Raw genomic sequence first — 19,307 nt, 5'->3', positions numbered from 1 at the left:
GAGGATCTGAGGACAGAAGAGTATGTTTTAAACTAAGAAAAAAAGAATCATGAAAAACGAGCTTGCTGTGTGCCATAAGCCATCATAGGATAGATTCAGGGAAGCAGAAATGAAAGTATAGCATACTTAAGTAGAGAGTCATAGTGTTCCTGGCTTCATAGTCAGCTCCTATCCAGCAGTTCCTGCAAGCTGTGGGGGGACAGAAAGCCAAGAAAGTGGCAGAATGAGGAGGGCCCAGAATACAAGGACCTGAAGATCAGACAGTATGGCTACATCTAAGGAGATCAGCAGCAGAGGCTGGTGCAAGTCAGAAGGATGAGCAGAGACTGGCAATACGAGCAGAAAACGACCAGGAGGATGAGATACTCAAGCAGAGGCTAATCCACGACAGCTTACCACTCCTTCCAAGCTACTATATAAGCTTCCACTTGTACCCAGAAGCCATCATAAGTGGTACAGACAAGAGACAGGGAAATACTGCATAGAAGAGGATGGTTCCTCAGCAAAGACCCCACCTTTAAGTCTGGAAACCCACCGCCTTAAATTAGAACAGACATTTCTGTTTTTGTGACTAAAAGTTGCCTTTTAGCCCACCATCCCCCACCCATCCTGTACCCATATAAACCCCAAACCCCAGGCTCCACAAGCAGATGAACAGAAGAGTGGAAGAATGGAAGAACAGCATGGCAGAAAGAAGGAAAGGAGCATCTGAATGTGGAGAGGAGATCAACTGGGAACAAAAACGAGATGGGACACTGCATGACCAAACTCCAGGGGAAGATCATCTTCTCACTTCATCCGCCTTCCAGCTCCCCATTCATCCTGCTGAGAGCCACCTCCACCACTCAACAAATTCCCTGCATTCACCCTTCAAGTTTGTGTATGACCTGATCCTTCCTGGATACCAGACAAGGACCTAGGTACCAAGAGGGCACTTAGCTGGTTAACACATGTGCCATCCACAGACAGCAAGGCTAAAAGAGTGCACTGTAACACATGCCCACTTGGGCTTTGGAAGTTGCAGGATAGGCCCCATGGATGCTGCCCCAGGGCCTTGACCCAGGGGTGCTCGCTCCGGCTCCTGTACCCACCCATCTACATGCTCCACCTCCTGTAAGGAGTTTGAGCATGCATGGTGGCCAAACAGACAAGCCAAACCCCTGTTGCATGTCCTGCTAGGGGAGTCAGGGAACTCTCCTGTTTCATCAACAGTAAAGCAAAAGGAGGAGGGGAAAAACCAGGAGAGCAGGGGCAAGGAGAGGAGCCCTTGAGAGAAAAGAACACCTCTGACAACCTGAATTTTGAATCAACAAAATTTAAATTCTGGGTAATTACACCAAAAGGCTAAACCCTAAACCAGAAGAAAATCAAAGTGACAAAATTAATTTGTTTGTTGTTTGTTTACATGATTTCTTTTTTTCCTCTCACCATCATTGAAATAGGGGCTATTTGAGTTCAACTACAGAGGGGTTAAAAAACAGAATCACATGTTTATACATGTGAGGTTTGCAGGGTATTTAACTACGCTGCTTAAAGTTTTGGTCCTGGAAGGGGCTTTGAAGGGCATCTAATTCACATTGTATTGAGAGGAAATACATGAAGAAATGGAAAGCAGTTATCTCAGGACCACAAAGCCAGTCACTAAAAGGGCCAGTATAAGATTGCACATTTCCAAGGCACCCAGACAAGTGAGCATTCAAAATCAAGAGCCACTTTCACCAATAGTCATTGATGATGGAAAACACGGGGTTCCATAGATGTTGCTGCTTCAGATTTATAAGGACACACAAAACTCTTGTATCATAGGAGCAAACCCACCAGCTACCAGTGACTGCATGAGGCCTTTCCCCCAGCTCTTCTCTCTCAACGGTAATTCCCTTTGTGTAACTCAGTTTTCTGCAGTGCCAGCAGTCGTGACTGGTTGTGGCATCTCTAACAAAGCACATTGGATGTTGTTTTAAAGTCCCATGGTCAGAGCTAAAAATAGGACTATGCTATATCATCTGATATTTTCAGATGATCAGCTACACCACTCCCCTCCTTTCTGAAACCAACAGAGGTAAGTGGATTTTAAAATTTTGTTCTTTGAACAGCTCAATTTAGAGAACAATAGAGCCATTTCATAAGCATTTCCCTCATTTCATGGGCTACTGAAAACATGGAACTAAAGAGTGTGGCCCACCTGGACATGAGCGTGTACACTGTTTAGGCTGAATGAGTGCTTATGTATGTTACAGGAACAGGCTGCCTTTTGGGTGTCATCTCACATTTGGTTTCATTTTACCTTTCTCTAGTCATATTCCTTTGCCCTGACTTCTATGCCTATTTTTACATTTTATTTTACAGAAATTATATATTTTTGTAATGCAGCTTACATAAAAGGATAAGAATATTAATCAAGCAATGTGCTTACTTTCATCAGCTTCAGTCAAACTTTGATTTGCCCATCTTCAAATTATTTGCTCAAATTATATCTACAAGGCAAAATGAAAATAAATAAGGAAAAAAATCCTGCTGCTGAGGATTAAAAGCACCTTTTACATAATAACTAATGGATTTTGCAGCCTGGCTGTGAACATGGCTGACAACATCAAATAGATACGTCAGTGGTGAATTTTTGCTCTGTCCATGTGAATATAACCTCAGTTTAAGATCATAATAAAACTTGAAACAGTGAAGCAAGAGTGAGATTTAACCTCCTTAAGATCAGGGAGCACATCTTCTTTTAATAAGTATTTCAAACATGTTTACATAGAGGCTTACCTAGGCAAAGTAACCACAATAACTGTTTTTTTAAAGTACAATACATTAACATGTTACCTACTCTACAAAAGCAAGAACCTTAAGAAGCAAAATAATAATCATCATTTGAAATATGAATAGTTACCTAAAAACCTGTAGCAATCCAAAGCCAAATTTAAGATGTCCAAAATTTAAGCTGAGACAGCCCTTTCCTCTTGAGAAACTGCAAAATAAATACAAGTTCCCCTCCCTTTGTGTCACACATACAATTTAGGGGGGCTCATTTGGACAATATTTGTACTAAGATTTAGGGGTCTCATTTGGACAACATTTGTACTAAGATACATAACGTCATCTAGAATATAAGTCAGAATACCCAGCTATTTTGTGATTTCTGTTTCTTTCTTTTGTGATTATTCACTTTAAAATTACAAGTTCCAATTCATTTTTAGATTTCAAATGATCTACACTTCATCTGTTTTTATAATGCCTATATTCCTTGGCTTTTTCTAAACAACAAATTGAATAGGTATCTTAGCAAGAAAGGCCGTGGGGAAGATTGCAAGCATTATACTATGCTTTGTTGAGTGGGTTCAGAATAGTTTATAATATATTATCATAAAAACAAATTGACATCAATAGCATAATTGCTGCATGAATAATCTTAGAGCAAGTGAGACCTTTCAAGGCTTTTTTATTGTAAGCAATCATTATGCTCACCACATAAAACAAATGCCTTCTGGGAATTTTTTAAATAAGACTCAGCTTTCTCTGGTTTGTATTTCTTGGTTTCAACATAAGATATCTAAAAGATAAAAGAAGCTGTTCTGGCTGTAGGGATAATATTGTATGTAGCCATGGGTGATTTATGCAGTAAATTAAGGGAAAAAGTTGCACATATAATGAGATATTAGTGAGCAAGTTCTCATTACCATCATAATATTTGGCACCAAAATTTAATAACTCTTTCTGCATGTGAATGCCAAAGAGCATTTTAACATTAATTAAAAGCCCATAATGGTACTGGATGAAAGAGATAATGTTAACCCAACTTTACATATGAGATACAGAGTCACAGAGATTAAGAAAATGACCCAGGCAGATTTTTTAAATTATTCATAATGCCACAATATGTCGATGGTGAGAGGGAAATCGGCATAGACTCCCACAACTACTGCTGTTCTCATCATTGCCTTGTATGGAACAGAAGCCTGGTAATTAGGGCTTCTGATTTCTACAGATGTTCTCACTCCCTCTCCTGCCCTGCATTCCCTCAGCACTAATGAATTCTGTATTAATTTGCAATCAATGATTGAGAAAATAAAAAGCTGTCTTCAATTCCTTTAGGGCAGAAAACAGTTCTTAATTTTCTCTGAATTTCCCTATATTTCTCTGGCTCTGCTTCATGAAATGTGCAAACAAAGAGTTCCTGGGCTGAGCAAACTTAAAGGGCCTTCTTTACTCCAAAAATTCTCAGAGCCTTAACTATACTGATGTATATTGCAAAGCTCAAAAAAAAGAAATATTTCTTGCAGATTTATGTGACTACAAAATCTCCATTTCATGGTAGGCAGAATAATGGTCTCCTAAAGATGTCTATTTCCTAATCCCTGGAACTTTACAAGGCAAAGGGAAATTACAGTAGCAAATGGAATTAAGGTTGCTAATCAGCTGATCTTAACATAGTGACGTTATCCTGGATTATCTGTGTGAACCCAATATAATCACAAAGGTCCTGAAAACTAGAACTGGAAGGCAGAAGACAGTGTCAGCAATGCAGCATGGGAAGCACTTGACCATTCACTGCTGAGAAATGTGGGAAGCTGCAGAACTGGAAAAGAGACGCATTCTCCCCTCCAGCCTCCAGAAGGAATGTAGCACTGTTGACACTTTGATTTTAACCCATTGAGACCCCTTTCAGATTTTTATCTCCAGAACTGTAAGATAATAAATCTGTGTTGTATTAAGCCACCAAGTTTGTTATAATTTATGACAGCAGCCATAAGAAACTAATACAGTGGGACTCATTAATGTCCTGCGAATACCTTCCAGAATTACAGCTCTGTTACAATTTTTTAGGGAAACGCTATTCTACCTGGAACAGGGGCCCACATCAGACTGTTAATAAATATTATAGACTGAATAATTCACTTTTGTTGCATGAAAATTGTTAGTACTAGGTCGTTAAGCCAGCCCATCTGTTAGCCTATTTCACGATCTGCATTTTATAACAACCATTTCTACCAGCCATTTTGAATCATGAAGCAAAAATTCATTTACTTTAAATGAGGCTAAAATAAACAGTATGGAATAAACTCAGTGCATCTCAAATTTTAATGTGCATGCAAACCACCTGGAGAATCCTCTTAAAATGCAGATTCTGATTCTATAGCTCTGGCATGAGAACTGAGAGTGTGCATTTCTAACAAGCTCGCAGGTGACACCAATGCTGGTGAGCATTGGTGTCACCTGCGAGCTTGTTAGAAATGGACCAAACTTTAAATAGCAAAGAACAAAAGAGGGCAACCCCTGTCAGACACTCTATTCCCTGCCATGGAAACCTTTCTGTTCTCCCAGGTGGAATCAGGCAAATGCTCCTTGCTCTGTTTTTAAGACCAATACTGATCCCAAGTAGAAGATAGTCAAGCAATTTTAACTTAATACTTAGAAGACTCAACTTCTAGTTAATACAGTATATTTTCAAATTATAAAATAAATATATTCTCATGAAAGACAATTTATAAAATAGAAGAAAGAGTAATTTTAATCATCCACAGTCTCAGCACCCAAAGATATGCCTTATTAACATTTTAATGTCTTTCCTTCAAAACTTTTTTCTCTACAGAGATTCTATTTTACATATTTGACATCATATTACATATCTCATTTTTTAATCTAACATCATATATACATATACAGTGGTTATAGATTGGATTATTGGTCTCAATTCTTCACTCCTCTCTAATAGAATTCTATATCCACACTCTTGCCACTCTGGGAAAGAGTGTCCTAATCCTTCTCCCTTCTAATAGACATATGCCTTTACTGTCACCAGGCTGGTAAGCAGGGAGTTATTCCCAACACCTTGACTTTGGGATTAATTAAGTGACTTACACTAGCCTAAGGGTTCTTAGTGGACAAATATTTTTTAATGTAGGTTTTATTATTTAGATATGTCAAAAAGCCAATAGATAAGGAGACAGCTACCACTGGAAAGATAGTTTGTTACACTCAACAGACACCAAGACAAAAGGGCATGCCACGCCGTAATATGGGGTCACATGGGGAAGCACCTGGCTCAGTCAGGGGCAGAGGGAGCAGGGAGAAGATCTTTACTGTGGTTACTGTGGGGAAAATAATGTGTGAGGCAGGGTGAGCAGGTTTAGAATTGGCCACTTAGAATAATTTCAGTGGACTCTCTGGTACAGTTGTCTGGTATTTAGCCCTGGAGTATTGGCCCAGAAGGTAAGAGTTCATCAGAGGAGGTGGTTGGGAGGGTATGAGCTGTGGAATAGTTGGTCTGCATACGAAAAGCGCACTCTCAGGCCAGTAGTCTGCTATCTCTAGGAATTAGCTAACCCTGGGAGAGGTAGTCACTCCAGGGTCAGCAAGGCCCCAAGATGTCAAAGCATCAACAAATACAGAATAAAAAGACGTGACTAGCACAACGTGACGCAAACAAGGGCTTGGAATGTGCTGATGTGGCTGGGCTTGTTCTCTTGCAGTGTGATCGTCTGCAGTGAGAAAAACTCGTGCAGCCAGGGTTACAGAACAGCCACACAGAGAGCAGGCCTGGACCCGACTCAAGGTCAGGAGCTAAGCCCAGCTGACGCCCAGCCAGCAGTGGAGGCAAACCCTGACAGCCCACATAAGGCAGAAACTACTGCTTATTGCTGCCTGCCTCTGAGATTCTGTGGTTGTTTGTTATAGAGCATTATGGTGGCAAAGCCGAATATGTTGGAAGTGGGGTGCTGCCATAACAAATCCCAAAATACATGCCATCAGCTTTAGGACTGGAAGTTAGACAGGAAGGATATTGTTCTAAAAGCCTGGGAAAAAATGTTTGTCCATGTTATATAGTAGTGAAAGTAAAGCATTTGTTATAACTGTTACTTTCAATAAACCAAAAGACAGGCAATGGACCTGATAAAGTTGGGATGATGAACAAGCAAGTTTCAATTCACAATGCTGGTAAGATAAGTGGGTTGCTGAATTGCATTTGAAAGCTATGATAAGAGATGGATTTTGTGATGGTTAATATTGAGTGTCAACCTGATTGGATTGAAGGATGCAAAGTATTGTTCCTGTGTCTGTCTGTGAGGGTGTTGCCAAAGGAGACTGACATTTGAGTCAGTGGACTGGGAGAGGCTGACCCGCTCCCAACCTGGGTGGTCACCATCTAATCAGCTGCTAACATGGCTAGAATAAAGCAGACGGAAGCTGGAAGAACTTGACTCACTGAGTCATCCGGCCTTTATCTTTCTTCCGTAATGGATGCTTCCTGCCTTCAAATATCAGACTCCAAGTTATTCAGCTTTTGGACTCTTGGACTTATACCAGTGGTTTGCCATGGGCTCTCAGGCCTTCGGCCACAGACTCAGACTGCACTGTCGGCTTTCCTGGTTTTGAGGTTTTGGGACTCAGACTGGCTTCCTTGCTCCTCAGCTTGCACATGGCCTATTGTGGGACTTCACCTTGTGATTGTGTGAATCAATATTCCTTAATAAACTCCCCTTCATATATACATCTATCCTATTAGTTCTGTCCCTCTAGAGACCCCTGACTAATACAGATTTTGGTACCAGGAGCAGTTCTAGAGGAAGAGAATTTTAAAGATGGATTTTTTTAGTTGGTTTTGGGGTTTCTGGAGTGGGCTGCTTAATATGATTAGACCCAAAAATGCTAAGGACTCTACTTCTAATAGTATGGAGAACACTGATGGTCCTTTGAGTGAACTGTTTAGAGAATTATGCAAAATAAATGCATTTGACCCTCCTGATTCATCACTCATGAGAAGCAAGGAGTTTAGTGACTCTATACATAATACCTTTGACCATATGTGGAGAATCAAGGAATATAATAGTTAGTTGTTCCTAAGCTCATTGGACAAAGTGATGAAAGAAGAAGAGCTCAGGGATTCTAAATCCTGGCTCCAGAAACACATACTGAGCCTCAAGTCTTCTAAGATTGCTCCAAGTAAGAGTCTTATCTCCTGTAGACAAAGGGCTGTAATTGAAGAAAATCAGACACAAGCTCTTATAATGAGAATGGCTGACCTTCAAGGAAAGATGCATGCTCAGGCTCGCCAGGTGTCTACTGTTAAACTGAGAACACTGATTGGAAAAGAATAAGATCCTGCAACTTGGAATGGGGATGTGTAGGAGGACCTTCATGATGCTGGGGACACTGAACTTGTAAACTCCAAGGAGCCATTTTTGCCAGAGGAAACAGCCTCCCCACCCCCAGTGGTGGCAACATCCTCTCCCCCACCAACATGACCATCAGCCTTTCCACCTTTGTCTGAGGAGATGAACCCTGCACTGACTGAGCCAACAGTAATGGCCTCAGACAGTTACAAGACAAGACAATGCTGATTCTTCTCAGGACCCACCCCCAACACCCCTTTGTGCTTCTAGACCTAGAACTAGACTCAAGTCCCAGAAGACCCCTAGAGGTGAGGCTCAGAGTATGACCTATGAGAAGGTGCACTACATTCCAAAAAAACTGCCTGAGTTTTCTAATTTATATAAGAAGAAACCTGGAGAATAGGCAAGGGAATGAATATTAAGGGTATGGGATAATGGTGGAAGGAACATAGAGTTGGATCAGGCTGAACTTATTGATATGGGCCCACTAAGCAGGGATCCTTCATTTAATGTTGCAGCTTGGAGTGTTTAAAAAGGTTCTAATTGTTTGGTTGGTTGGTTAGCTGAAATAGGAACTAAAAGATGGCTCACTGTGAGCAAGCTGGAAATGCCTGATCTCCCTGGGTTTGATGTAGAGGAAGGGATCCAAAGGCTCAGGGAGGTTGGAATGCTAGAGTAAATTAGTCACTTCAGACCTACTCATTCCAGCTGGGAGGGTCCAGGAGACATACCCCTCACTAATACTTTGCAAAATAGATTTATCAGGGGAGAACCTATATCCTTGAAGAGCTTTGTGATTGCCCTTCTCTGTCTGCCAGATCTTCCAGTGGGAACCACAGTCACTCAATTAGAAAATTTAAATGCAATGAGAATAATTGGATCTCAAGGTGGCAGTGGCCAAGTGGCAGCACACAACCATCAAAAGCAAGGTAGGCATAGTTACTGTAATGGACAGCAGAGGCAAAGCAGCAATCAGAATAGTCTGACTCAAGTAGAGCTCAGGCATTGGCTAATGAATCACAATGTTCCTAGAAGTGCAATTGATTGGAAGCCTGCTACATTCCTACTTGATTTGTAAAGCAGAAAACTTCCAGGTCAAGTGGACAAGACTAATTTGAATTATAAAAAAGGAGAATCATGGCCCTTCAATCAATTTCAGACTTGAGACAGTTTACAGACCCAGAACCCTTTGGATGAAGGAGAGGTCGGGTTCCCTTGAGAAAGGACTGCACTACACTACCAACAATTTGTGCTGTTAATCTTTCTCCCATCCTTCCCCAAGGAGACCTCCAGCCTTTTACCAGAGTAACTATGCACTAGGGAAAAGGGTGATCAGACTTTTGCAGTACTACTGGACCATGGCTCTGAGCTGATGTTGATTCCAGGGGACCCAAAACGTCATTATTGTCCCCCAGTTAAAGCATGGGCTTTGGAGGTCAGATAATTAATGTTGTTATAGCTGAGGTCCAACTTATAGTGAGTCCAGTGGGCCCCAGACTCATCATGTTGTCATTTCTATGGTGCCAGAATGCATAATTGGCATAGACATACTTAGCAACTGGCAGAACTCCCACATTGGCCCCATGACTGGTAGGGCGAGGGCCATTATGGTGGAAAAAACCAAATGGAAGTGATTAGAGTTGCCTCTAGCTAGAAAAATAGTAAATCAAAAACAATATCACATCCCTGGAGGAAGTGCAGAGATTAGCGCCACCATTAAGGACTTGAAAGATGTATGGGAAATGATTCCGATTCCCACCACATCCTCGTTCAACTCTCTCATTTGGCCTGTGCAGAAGACACGGATCTTGGAGAATGGCAGTGGATTATCATAAGCTTAACCTAGTAGTGACTCCAATTGCAGCTTCTATACCAGATGTGGTTTTATTGCTTGGACAAATTAACACATCTCCTGTTACCTGGTATGCAGTCATTGATTTGGCAAATGCCTTTTTCTCCATTCCTGTCCATAAGGCCAACCGGAAGCAATTTGCCTTCATCTGGCAAGACCAGCAATACACTTTCTCTGTCATACCTCAGAGGTATATCAACTCTCCAGCTTTGTGTCATAATTTGTTCACAGAGATCTTGATCACTTTTCTTTTCCACAGAATATCACACTGGCCCATTACATTGATGACATGCTGATTGGATCCAGTGGGTGAGGGGTAGCAAACACATTGGACTTATTGGTGAGATGTTTGCATGCCACAGGATGGGAAATAAATCCAACCAAAATTCAGAGACTTTCTATCTCAGTAAAATTTCTAGAGGTCCAGTAGTGTAGGGCCTATATCTTTATATATATCTTTATATCCTTCTAAGGTGAAGGATAAGTTGCTGCGTTTGACCCCTCCTACAGCCAAGAAAGAGGCACAACACCTAGTAGGCCTATTTGGATTCTGGAGGCAAAACATTCCTCATCTGGAATGTTACTCTGGCCCATTTATCAAATGACCCAAAGGATGCCAGTTTTGAGTGGAGTCCAGAACAGGAGAAGGCACTGCCACAGGTCCAGGCTGCTGTGCAAGTGCTTTGCCACTTGGGCCATATGACCCAGCATGTCCAATGGTGCTTGAAATGTCAGTAGCAGATAGGGATGCTGTTTGAAGCATTTGACTGGCCCCGATAGATGAATCACAGCAGAAGCCTCAAGGATTTTGGAGCAAGGCCCTGCCATCTTCCACAGGTAACTACTCTTCTTTTGAGAGATAGCTCTCGGCCTGTTACTGGGCTTTGGTGAAAACTGAACGTTTGACTATGGGTCATCAAGTCACCATGTGACATGAACTGCCTATCATGAACTGGGTGCTTTCTGACCCATCTGGCCATAAAGTGGGTCCTGCACAGCAGCAGCATTCCATCATTGAATGAAATGGATGTGGTATATATGTGATTGGGCTAGAGCAGGTCCTGAGGGCACAAGTAAGTTACATGAGGAAGTGGCTCAAGTGCCCATGGTCTCCACTCCTGCCACCCTGCCTTCTTTTCCCCTACCTGCAATGTGGACCTCATGGGGAGTTCCCTAAGAACAGTTGACAAAGGAAGTGAAGACTAGGGCCTGGTTTACAGATGGTTCTGCACAATACGTAGGCACCACCTGAAAGTGGAGAGCTTGCAGCACTACAATCCCTTTCTAAGACATCCCTGAAGGACAGCAGTGAAGGGAAATCTTCCCAGCAGGCAGAACTTCAAGCAGTGTACCTGGCTGTGTGTTTTGCTTAGAAGGAAAAATGTCCAGATGTGTGATTATATACTAATTCTTGGTCTGTAGCCAATGGTTTGGCTGAATGGTCAGGGAATTGGAAGAAACATGATTGAAAAATTGGTGACAAAGAAATATGGGGAAAAGGTATGTGGATGAGCCTCTCTGAGTGCTAAAAAATACTGTGAAACTATTTGTGTCTCATGTCAATGTTCGGTGACCTCAGCAGTGGAGGATTTTAATAATCAAGTGGATAGGATGACTCATTCTGTGGACACCATTCAGCCTCTTTCTTCAGCCAACCCTGTCATCACCCAATAGGCACATGAAACAAGTGGCCATAGTGGCAGGGATGGAGGTTATGCATGAGCTCAGCAAAATAGACTTCTACTCACCATGGCTGTCCTGGCTACAGCTACCACTGAGTGCCCAATTTCCAGCAGCAGAGACCAACACTGAGCTCTCAATATGCCACCATTTCTCAGGGTTATCAGCCAGCTACTTGGTGACAGGTTGATTGTGACCTCAATCACATCAGGGTCACCACCTGAGACATTGATCCACCTGCAGAGGTCTGTCCTGCAGGCCCTGACTCAATGACGGATGAATAAATGAGAGGATGGACAGGGGGTCTTGGTCAATTGGCTGCATTTCACCCTCTGAAGGCAGTTGATGGCCATCGCTAGCCCAATTGAATCACTGAAATAGGTGTGAGAGTGCATTGATAAATAATCTGTCATTGAGTCAGTGTCTGTAGGACAGACCTCCACTGGTGGTGATCAACATCTGTCTCATAATATGAAGGTTGTGAGTTCAATCCTCATACGGTACACCACCTGTGACCTTGATCACTTTGGGGTCACCACCTGAAATGTCAATCACCACCTGTGGAGGTCTGTCCTGCAGACCCTGACTCAACAACAGGTGAATAAATGCACTCTTACACCTGGTTCAGTGATTCAAGTGGGCTAGGCATGGTCATTGGCTGTTGTCAGAGGGTAAAATGCAACCAATCAACTGAGACCCCTTGTCCATCCTCACATTTATTCAGTATAAATTTCATTACAGTGGTTCTAAGCCAACATGTTTGTGGATGATTAACATGGTTAAAAGAGAGGTTTTATGAATGATAAAAGCTTTAGGTTCCAGGGCCTGAAGTAAACACTATTAATGGGTTATTTCCCTTTGATCTCCCCCTGAGAGGACCATCCAGCACAAAATTTACATGAGTAAACAAGTAGAGTAGAGACAAAGGGATGTGGGGTAAACAGATCTAACTGAGAAAGCCTTTTATCGATCCTGTCTTTTCCCTAACATAATGGACTGGCCATCTTCAGCCTATCCCAATAAATCCTTTTGGCCTTCCAAAAGGTTTGAGACTAATCTGTAACGTTCCCTAATATTTCCCTAATATTTTGTCAGCCACCCCGAATGAATCTCAACAGTTGATTATATCAGACCTCTTCCATCATGGAAAGGTCAATGGCTTGTTCTCACCAGAATAGATACTTACTGCAGATATGGGTGTGCCTATCCCATGCACAATGCTTCTGCCAAGGCTACCATCTATGGACTCACAGAATGCCTTATCCACCATCACAGTATTCCACACACATTGCCTCTGACCAAGGCATTCACTTTACAGCTAAAGAAGTGCAGGAGTAGGTTCATGCTCATGGAATTCACTGGTCTTACCACATTCCCCATCATCCTGAAGCAGCCAGATTGATAGGACAGTGGAGTGGTCTTTTGAAGTCACAATGACACCACCAACTAGGTGACAGTACTTTGCAGGGCTGAGGCAAAGTTCTCCAGAAGGTTGTGTATGTCCTGAATCAGCATCTGATATATGGTACTGTCTCCCAGAGCCAGTATTCATGGGTCCAGGAATCAAGGGATGGAAGTGGAAGTGACACCACTCACCATCACCCCTAGCAACCCACTAGCAAAATTTTTGCTTACTGTTCCTGCAATACTATGTTCTGCTGGCCTAGAGGTCTTAGTTCCAGAGAAAGGAATGCTGCTACCAGGAGACACAACAAGGATTCCATTCAGCTAGAAATTAAGATGCCACCTGGACACTTTGGGCTCGTCCTACCTTTAAGTCAACAGGCTAAGAAGGGAGTTACAGTGTTGGCTGGGGTGACTGACCCAGTCTGTCAAGATGAAATCAGTCTAGACAGGAGATCCCTTAAGACATCTCTTAGTATTTCCATACCCTGTGATTAAGGTCAATGGGAAACTACAACAACCCAAACCAGGCAAGACTACAGATGACCCAGGCCCTTCAGGAATGAAGGTCTGGGTCACTCCACCAGGTAAAAATTCATGACCCACTGAAGTGCTTGCTGAAGGCAAAGGGAATACAAAATGGGTAATAGAAGAAGATAGTCATCAATACCAGCTACGATCACACAACCAGTTGCAGAAATAAGAACTGTAATTGTCATGAGTATTTCCTCCTTATTTTGTTAAGAACATGTTTGTGCATGCATACATTTGTACTAAGAAAATATCTTCAATTTTATTTCCTTTCTTTTTCCTTTATCATGTGACATAAGATTTATTGACTTTATATCAGCATTTAAGTGTTGTTAACTTTATGTAATAGCATTTAGGTTAAGGATTAGTGCACTTCCTGTTTGTATAAAGAATAGCTGTATTATGTTAGGCATAATTATGACCTTATTATTGATTGTCTTATTTGAAGATTGTGTATGAGTCCAGGAGATGTGTACGGGTTCAAGTTGACAAAGGGTGAACTCGTGATAGTTAATATTGAATGTCAACTTGATTGGATTGAAGGATGCAAAGTATCATTCCTGGGTGTGTCTGTGAGGGCGTTACCAAAGGAGATTAACATTTGAGTCAGTGGACTGGGAGAGGCTGACCCGCTCTCAATCTTGGTGGTATGGTACCATCTAATCAGCCTCCAGCATAGCTAGAATAAAGCAGCTAGAAGTTGGAAGACTTGCTGAGTCTTCCAGCCTTTATCTTTCTTCTGGACTGGATGCCTCCTGCCCTCAAATATCAGACTCCATGTTATTCAGCTTTTGGACTCAGACTTACACCAGTGATTTGCCAGAGGCTTAGGGGCCTTCAGCCACAGACTGAAGGCTGCACTGTTGGCTGCCCTACTTCTGAGGTTTTAGGACTCAGACTGGCTTCCTTGCTCCTCAGCTTGCAGATGGCCTATTATGGGACTTTGCCTTGTGTTTGTGTGAGTCAGTATTCCTTAATAAATGCTCCTTCATATATACATCCATCCTATTAGTTCTCTCCCTCTTGAGAACCCTGACTAATACAGGTTTCAAGGAAAGCATGGCTACCTTGCAATGGAATTGAGAGTAAATAAACATGGCCCAGAAATCCTGTATTTACGGAGAAGAAAAAATAACCCTATATCGAGAAAATTTCTATTAGCATGGACTAAAAATGATGTGACTTTTTGAAATATAAAACTGTCTCCAGTCTCCTCCTACCCCAACCTTCTAAAGGAGGGTGCAGGCTGAGAGGGTGGCTCAGTCACCAAATAAGGCATATTCTCCAATGCCCTCTTTAGAAGCGACCAAGGGGGATTTTGGCTAAGGACTTTCCAAAGGGTGGAGCCAAAAACCACAGAGAAATAATGAACTGAGATTTGGGAAGCTATGCCCTGGGAGCAGTAATGGAGGTCTGAGCCAGTAAGAATATTCCCTTCTCCCAAGGTAGGGGAATGTGGCAACATTCATTGACCAGGATTTCACAGTGGCTATAAACCATGGTGCACCTCACTCTTTTCATATGAAAATGATGCCAGCCGGGGATGAGATTTGAAAGGATCTTGGGATGGATGTGAGCACCTGTGGGAGGGATGTGAACAATGGTAATGGAAAGCAGACTGGGGTTGATTGAATTATTGGTGCCAGTTCTTTTTTCCCTCATATGAGAATTAGAAATAACACATTTTTGCCATCTTCTCATAACAAGCAGAGGGTGTTTTCCCACCTCTCACGTTTGGCTGGGCCATGTGACTAGCTTTGGCCAATCAGAAGTTATCAGACATGAAGCAAGCAGATGCTTACAATGTGCTGTGTGGTTGCACTCACTCTCCTGCCCACTACAAGACTCCCATGAGAAGAGCTTCCCCCTGTAGCAGATACCCTGTCAACCTGGGCTCCAAAATGAACACAATGCAACATACCTGAGCCGGGACCTGCAACCTGCAGCCAAGGCCAGTTTACCTGAAGCCAAAAGCAGAGTCTCATGCCAGATAACCTGCAAACATAAGCAAAAGAAGTAAATGTTTCTTGTTTTCTGTCACACGATTTAATGTTTGTTATGCAGCTTTATTTAGGCAATAGCAGACTAAGATATGTATTTTCCCATGTCATTTTATATTCTTTAAATATCACTCTTGTAAATACATTGATTCCACTGAAAAATTTCACTTAGTTAACTATTTCCTGATTCTGAAATATTAGTTTTTTTCCTAAATCTATTTTTGACCTCTATTTTTTGTTTCTTATAACAATGCTATTAATAAGATATTAATGCATAATGTTGTCCATACTTTGATTTATTTTCATAGGGTTGAAACTAGATAATAACATCTGCTTCACAGGGCTGTTGTGATGATTAAAAGACTTAAAAAATTAAGTGCTGAGCATATTATCTTTCAGGTAATAAGCATTCAGTAATGATTGTTGTTGTTTTTTGTTGTAGAGTTCCAAAAGTTGGAAAAACAATTTAAAGCTCTTAATATTTTCCAAAAGTTATATCAATTTATACTGCTAACAGCATCATATGAGTTTTAGCATACCTTCAAACAACTCCATTATTTTAACTTTGGCTATTTTGAGAGTTGAGAACTAACATCTTGCTGATATTTTAATTTTTATTGTTTTTATTACAAGTGAGGTAGAAATTCTTATAAATTGTCTAACCATTTATATTTTCTCTTCTGCAAATTACCAGGTAACATGTCCATTTAACATGTTCATTTCCATCCAGTCATGATGTTGGTCTTCCTCTGACCTGATAGGCTTACCTGATGCCAAAGACCTGATTGATTTTCATGCTGTTCAATATAATAGTCACCTGTGGCAACTGGACACTTGAAGTGTTTCTAATGCCACAAGTTGATATGATAATATTTTTTATATAGTGAGTGCAATGAAATATATTATTAGAATTTATTGTATATGTTTCTTTTTACTTTTTAAAATATAGATACTAGACAATTTTAAACTACCTATTTCTATTGGACAGAGCTGCTTAGACCTTTAAATATCACTTGCTCTGAAATTCTCCTTTGTCAAAACTCTCATCGCCCACACCCTCATGTTGGCTTCTCCTGCTATTACATGGTTCATCACCTGCAGTCTGTTGTCATACCTTCTAGATGATGCTGCGTTAAGCCAATCCCTCTCCTCCAAGTCCCTGCTGCGTTTCATTCTCCAGGTCTCACCTCCTCCTAATTCAGTCTCATCCCCCTGTGATTAATCCTCCCATGTCTGGCAACACATCTCAATTAGGTTCTATCACAGATTCCTGAATGAAATGGCAAACTTGATAAGGATTTTTAAGTCCTACAGTGTGTGTTAAATAGATTATCCTCACTGCTATCTACATGTTTATTTTCTATTTATTCTATTTCTAGCAGTGAAACATATGGCTTTTTAAATGCTGAGTTTTTTTATTTGAAAATGCCATCAAAAGTTCGCAAACATACAAAGCTAATAAACAACTGCATATGTTTTTCAAATTCCCCTGCCTCTGCCCACACCTTCAAACGTAACCACTGTGAATCTTCTCAAACCACATTTGATGAAGACAGCCAAAGGTTATGCCTGTAGCCACGATGCTCAAAAGTTTCCTAACACCAACTCCACCTGACCAAAATGTCACAGACATTTACTCATAATTCCTGGGGTTTTTGAGTCTAGAAGGCAGCATGGGTATGGGTTAACTTACCTGGCTACGGTAGAATTTTTAAAAGCCCTTCATGAAGGATTCAAGAGAAAGAAATCTGCAATGCTGATGCAAAGCAAGATTCTTAACGTATTGAAAGGGATTATCATATGTAATGTGGGAATTCAACCTTGTTTTTTTGATCCACAGCTCTTTTTTTTGTTGCCTGAATTCATAATCGTGAAGCTCATTTGCCTTAGGGAAGTATCTGCAGCACATCTTTAATGCCAGACCAGCTCCTTCCGCTGTTCTTGCCCCTTTCCAGCAAGCTACTTCCCACCTCCCCCAACATCCCCATGGCTGCCCAGGAATTAAAAGCAATTTGAATATGTAATCATGTGGAATAATAAACACAAGTGTACTCTCTGGGGTGCTCTCTGGCTGCTACTGTCTCTTTGCAACTAGTTTCCTAAGTGCCTTTGAGAGATGCTGAGAACGCCATGTTGACAGTTAACCTTTTAACAGTTTTGCCATTTTCTGTTCACCCTGGCTACAAGCCCAGCTCTAAAGGAGGCACAGGAAGTGGGGTGAAGGAAGGGTTTCCTTCCTTCTAAGACTCACTGGAGACACATTCTCCATAGCCTGAGGAAGAGAGTTGGGCAGGCTTTGAATAGTGTATTTTTAAAACATTCATTATTCTGACAATGGAGTTTCATGAAACTAGCTTTTATTCCTTGTATTCAAGTTAAATAGAGATTTTTCAAAACACATTACCATACCAGGAAGTAAATAACTATTGCCTTGTTTTATGAATATGAGAAATTTCTGTGAAAATGCCTAAATATTTTGATTTATTTAAAAGTAGATGAGCTGATGTGTAGGTATTTACAACATCAAAGTACTTTGATTGAATCAGTTTCAAAAATGCAACATAAAAGGTAGAGCATTCATCTTAAATAGCAATTTAGAAGTGGTTGCTTTGGGTATTCTGTGGCTTTCAAAATCTGATTATTTTGATACTGATACTGATGTTTTGATGCAAACACTAGAGTGATCAATTTGGTGGATGTGAGGGAAGGACCTCCCTCTGTATCTAGCACTCCTTATTAAAATGTAAAAGCACCCACTGTACCCCTTGAATATATGAGAATAATGAACAGTACCAGTAAATATCTCAATTGCAATTAGTGTTGTTTCACCTGTATTGTCTCATTTCATCTTCAAAGCATGTGTCTGGGAGACAGATATTATTAGTATTAATCACTGATGTTGCTGAGGTTGAGACTTCCTTCACAGTTGGTTATAAAGATCTAAGAATAACTCATCTTTCTTGAACTCGAGCATATCCATTAAGGTCAGAATTTCTGCAGATTGAGCTTGCGCTATTTTTAGGTAGATTCTAAAAAGCAGCTACAATTCAAGTGTCACACTGCATGCCCTTTTGGCTCCGCAGTTGTCAGTTCTGCTTCGTGCTACCCTCCTTCCCCAGACTCCTGGGACCATCGCATAGAGGGTGCTTGGGACATGCTGCACTGAACTGTGCACATACCCCATCTCTCCAATATGACTGTAAGCCCTTGAGTTTTACAATATGCTAAACCTTAGCACAGAGCTCTATGCAATTAATATTGACCAATGTTCATTGATAATAAGGTTCTATAAAATTTCAGAGGACACCAGGATGCATCATAGTCCTGACCCCAAGGCAGGAGAGTGAGAGTCACCAAGGACTGAGACATGCTGTTGAGCCACAATCAGAAGAGAAACGGGAGTTGAGGAAGAGCCAGGCCTGGCCACACAGAGAAGTAAAAAAAAACCTCCATTTAATGGTCAGCAGCACAGTCCAAAGTTAGGCATCAGAAAGTTTTCCACTTTGGTCACTATCATTTCTTAAGAATCTTTCCAAGCACTCTTAGAACTAAAGGGCTAGAGGTCCAGGGCCCTTGCTCTCCGTGTCTAATCAGCTGCTGTCATCTGCCTCGAAATCTGCCCCATGGTTTTTTCCATCCTTGCTAGCAGCACAAACCAACTGGTTTAGTCTAACATTGATAAAATTATAGATTTGGAAGGATGCTTTAAAGCAAAAGTCGTAGCTAATTTGC

The 19,307-nt window shown here is 41.3% G+C and overlaps 2 long non-coding RNA genes across 2 annotated transcripts; both read left to right on the top strand.

Moving 5' to 3' along the window:
* The first annotated feature begins 1,689 nt into the window (after window positions 1–1,689).
* Window positions 1,690–12,929, top strand: LOC116556334. Its single transcript, XR_004270944.1, has 3 exons — window positions 1,690–2,059; window positions 10,220–10,300; window positions 12,736–12,929. It is a non-coding gene; the product is annotated as an uncharacterized LOC116556334 (long non-coding RNA).
* Window positions 12,930–13,865: 936 nt separating this feature from the next.
* On the top strand, window positions 13,866–18,390 carry LOC116556335. The gene is made up of 2 exons (XR_004270945.1): window positions 13,866–16,458; window positions 17,416–18,390. It is a non-coding gene; the product is annotated as an uncharacterized LOC116556335 (long non-coding RNA).
* The last annotated feature ends 917 nt before the right edge of the window (window positions 18,391–19,307 follow it).

The sequence above is a fragment of the Sapajus apella genome, unplaced genomic scaffold, assembly GCF_009761245.1.
Source record: "Sapajus apella isolate SASKATOON/1434 unplaced genomic scaffold, GSC_monkey_1.0 scaffold16, whole genome shotgun sequence".
Lineage (NCBI taxonomy): Eukaryota > Metazoa > Chordata > Mammalia > Primates > Cebidae > Sapajus > Sapajus apella.
This window is presented reverse-complemented; position numbering and strand designations above follow the sequence as displayed.